This window comes from Oncorhynchus masou, chromosome 30 (assembly GCF_036934945.1).
Source record: "Oncorhynchus masou masou isolate Uvic2021 chromosome 30, UVic_Omas_1.1, whole genome shotgun sequence".
NCBI lineage: Eukaryota > Metazoa > Chordata > Actinopteri > Salmoniformes > Salmonidae > Oncorhynchus > Oncorhynchus masou.
This window is the reverse complement of record NC_088241.1, coordinates 71,028,741-71,033,152: the sequence shown is the minus strand read 5'-3', so window position 1 is coordinate 71,033,152 and position 4,412 is coordinate 71,028,741.

Genomic DNA, 4,412 nt, shown 5'->3' with positions numbered 1-4,412 from the left:
AGGGATGAGGAGGGCTGGGGGAGGGATGAGGAGCAGGGACGGAGGGGAGGATGGGTGGAGGAGAGGGACGGAGGAGGGATGAGGTGGAGGGACGGAGGGAGGGATGAGGTGGAGGGGACGGAGGGAGGGATGAGGTGGAGGGACGGAGGGAGGGATGAGGTGGAGGGGGACGGAGGAGGGGAGGGATGAGGTGGAGGACGGAGGGAGGGATGAGTGGAGGACGGCGGAGGGAGGGATGAGTGGAGGGACGGAGGGGAGGGATGAGGTGGAGAGACGGAGGGGAGGGATGAGGTGGAGGAGGGACGGAGGGAGGGATGAGGTGGAGAGGGACGGAGGAGGGATGAGGTGGAGGGACGGAGGGAGGGATGAGGTGGAGGGCTGGGGGAGGGATGAGGTGGAGGACGGAGGGATGAGTGGAGGGGACGGAGGAGGATGAGGTGGAGGGACGGAGGGAGGGATGAGGTGGAGGGACGGAGGGATGAGGTGGAGGAGACGGAGGGGAGGGATGAGGTGGAGGGACGGATGAGGGACGGAGGGATGAGGTGGAGGGACGGAGGGGGATGAGGTGGAGGGACGGAGAGAGGAAGGATGAGTGGAGGGACGGAGGGAGGGATGAGGTGGAAGGCTGGGGGAGGGATGAGTGGAGGGACGGAGGGATGAGGTGGAGGGACGGAGGGGAGGGATGGCAGGGTGGAGGGACGGAGGGAGGGATGAGGTGGAGGGCTGGGGGAGGGATGAGGTGGAGGACGGAGGGAGGGATGAGGTGGAGGGCTGGGGGAGGAATGAAAGGGGCCGTTAGGGGCCGTTAGCCTACTTAGTGATAGCCTTATTCACACAGTGACAGAGCAGAATATACTGAGGCATTAACCCCTCTATACTGAGACATCAACCCATCAACCCCTCTCTACTGAGACATCAACCGCTCTATACTTAGACATCAACCCCTCTATACTGAGACATCAACCCCTCTATACTGAGACATCAACCCCTCTCTACTGAGACATCAACCCCTCTATACTGAGACATCAACCCCTTCACCGTCTTCACCACCCACTGGAGGGCCTTGCGGTCGTGGAGGGAGCAATTCCCGTAGTGAGCTGAGATAAGGCAGAGCTTTACCTAGCAAAGACTTATAGATGACCTGGAGCCAGTGGGGGCCAGCCAACGAGAGCATACAGGTCGCAGTGGTGGGTAGTATATGGGACTTTGGAGACAAAACGGATGGCACTGTGATAGACTGCATCCAATTTGCTGAGTAGAGTGTTGAAGGCTATTTTATAAATAGGGACCGGTAGGATAGTCAATTTTTACGAGGGTCTGTTTGGCAGCATGAGTGAAGGATGCTTTGTTGTGAAATAGGAAGCCAATTCTAGATTTGATTTTGGATTGGAGATGCTTGCTGTGAGTCTGGAAGGAGAGTTTACAGTCTAATCAGACACCTAGGTATTTGTAATTGTCCACATATTCTAAGTCAGAACCGTCCAGAGTAGTGATGCTGCACTGACGTGCGGGTGCGGGCAGCGGTTCAGACCGGTTGAAGGGCATGAATTTAGTTTTACTTGCATTTGAGAGTAGTTGGAGGCCACGGAAGGAGAGTTGTATGGCATTGAAGCTCGTCTGGAGGTTAGTTAACACAGTGTCCAAAGAAGGGCCAGAAGTATACAGAATGCTGTCGCCTGCATAGAGGTGGATCAGAGAGTCGGCCCGAGAATTGGAACCTGTGGCACCCCCATAGAGACTGCTAGAGGTCCGGACAACAGGCCCTCCGAATTGACACACTCATGATGCAGTTAGGACGCTCTCGAGGTCGTGGTAGTATTTGGACCCAGCGTGCCATTTCCATTTTCTTCAGTCGTCTTATGAAGTAGAGACTCCATTTTGACAAGAGTGGTGGTGTTGTTGGTCCATGGTCCTTTGTTTTGCTGACGTTGAGGTTATTGTCATGACACCACAATTCCAGTTTACTTACCTCCTCCCTTATAGATTATAGATTATCCTCCCTTATAGATTGACTCGTTGTTGTTGGTTATCAGGCCTACAACTGTGATTTAGTCAGCAAACTTGATGATAGAGTCGGTGTTGTACAAAGCCACACAAGTCGTGGGTGAACAGGGAATAAAGCAGAGGACTGAGGACAAACCCCTGGGGGGCCCTGTGTTAAAAGTCAGAGTGGAGGAGGTGTTGTTGCCAGTCCTCACAGCCTGTGGTCGGCCCGTCAGGAAGACCAGGATCCAGTTGCAGAGGGTGGTGTCCAGACCCTGGGCTCTGAACTTGGTGTCGAGCTTGGAGGGAACAATAGTGTTGAATGCTGAACTGTAGTCAATGAACAGCATTTTCACAGAGGTGTTCGTCTTGTCCAGATGTGTTACGGCCGTGTAAATAGTGATGGAAATGGCATCATCTGTGAATCAGTAGGAAGATTAATGTGGCCCATGATCAGCCTCTCGGTGTACCTAATAAACTGTCCACTGAGTGTATAGTCATCTATGTTGATGGATAAGTTGTGGATGTATTTTTTATTTATTTATTTTACATATTCCAGTCAGTATTCTTAGAACAGTCCTGCAGCATTGAGTCTGGGCTGTGGCTGTCACTAGAACTTCATCAGCCAGTGCTTTACAAGAAAATAACTGTCTGTAATAACTGAAAATAACACAGTAATTGACCGGTAATTAACATAAACACATTTAGCATCTCCTGGCTTCCTCACACAGCCAACAAGACACTGATGCAGACCTTTGGAACATCTACATCTTATAAAGTCTAATAAATCCATGTAATATAGCCTACACCATCACAATAAATCCATGTAATATAGCCTACACCTTCACAATAAATCCATGTAATATAGTCTACACCTTCACAATAAATCCATGTAATATAGTCTACACCATCACAATAAATCCATGTAATATAGTCTACACCTTCACAATAAATCCATGTAATATAGTCTACACCTTCACAATAAATCCATGTAATATAGTCTACACCTTCACAATAAATCCATGTAATATAGTCTACACCTTCAAATAAATCCATGTAATATAGTCTACACCTTCACAATAAATCCATGTAATATAGTCTACACCTTCACAATAAATCCATGTAATATAGTCTACACCTTCACAATAAATCCATGTAATATAGTCTACACCATCACAATAAATCCATGTAATATAGTCTACACCTTCACAATAAATCCATGTAATATAGTCTACACCATCACAATAAATCCATGTAATATAGTCTACACCTTCACAATAAATCCATGTAATATAGTCTACACCTTCACAATAAATCCATGTAATATAGTCTACACCTTCACAATAAATCCATGTAATATAGTCTACACCTTCACAATAAATCCATGTAATATAGTCTACACCTTCACAATAAATCCATGTAATATAGTCTACACCTTCACAATAAATCAATGTAATATAGTCTACACCATCACAATAAATCCATGTAATATAGTCTACACCATACATCTTATAAAGTCTAATAAATCCATGTAATATAGTCTACACCTTCACATTAAATCCATCATTTAGTTTAGACAGGTCTAAAGAAACATGATTTGAAGAAAAGGGTAAAGGGTATTTCAGAAGAACATAAAAACATACTCTGAGGTGTCCTCATGTAAGGTCATGATCTGACTATGCCATGTGGGCGACACTAGTTCATTTAGCAGACAAGATTTGCTTAGAATTCCGTGGCATTATTTTATATTATTTTAAAGTATGAAGAATACAAAAGAAAATGGCTGAATAAAATAAAAAGGATATTTTCTCCAAATTATTTGAGGTAGTGCGGCCAGTCTTTGTTGAGCAGATAACAAAGAAATATATGCTTAATTTAAAGTTATTCATGTATCTTTAGTTGTCCGACAAACGTTGGTCTATATGTTTAAGATTTGCAATACATTGTAAGGCTGCATGATGTGACTCTAATGATGATTTGAAAAAATGCATATTGAAAGGCATGAGCTCTGCTTTGTTTGTTTTTTGACTGTAAACACTTCATCAGTGGAACCTGAACGCTGGGAGCCAGGAAGCAGGTGCAGGTGGTGAGTTTAATAAATGGAACATGGACCAATACAAGAAACAGGAGTAGCGAACAGACATGAAACACATAACCAATACTGCCTGGGGAATGGAACTAAGGGAGTGACAGATATAGGAGAGGTAATCAGTGAAGTGATGGAGTCCAGGAGTCCAGCCTATTGATGAAGCGCCGTGATGATGGATTCCCTCCGGCGACGTTGAACGACGGAGGGGAGGAGTGGGAGTAGATGGGACAGTACCCCACTGATGCTGGGATCCATAATGTTGTCCACCGGAACCCAACACCACTCCTCTGGACCGTACCGCTCCAAGTCCACCAGGTACTGGAGCCGACCCGCACAACGT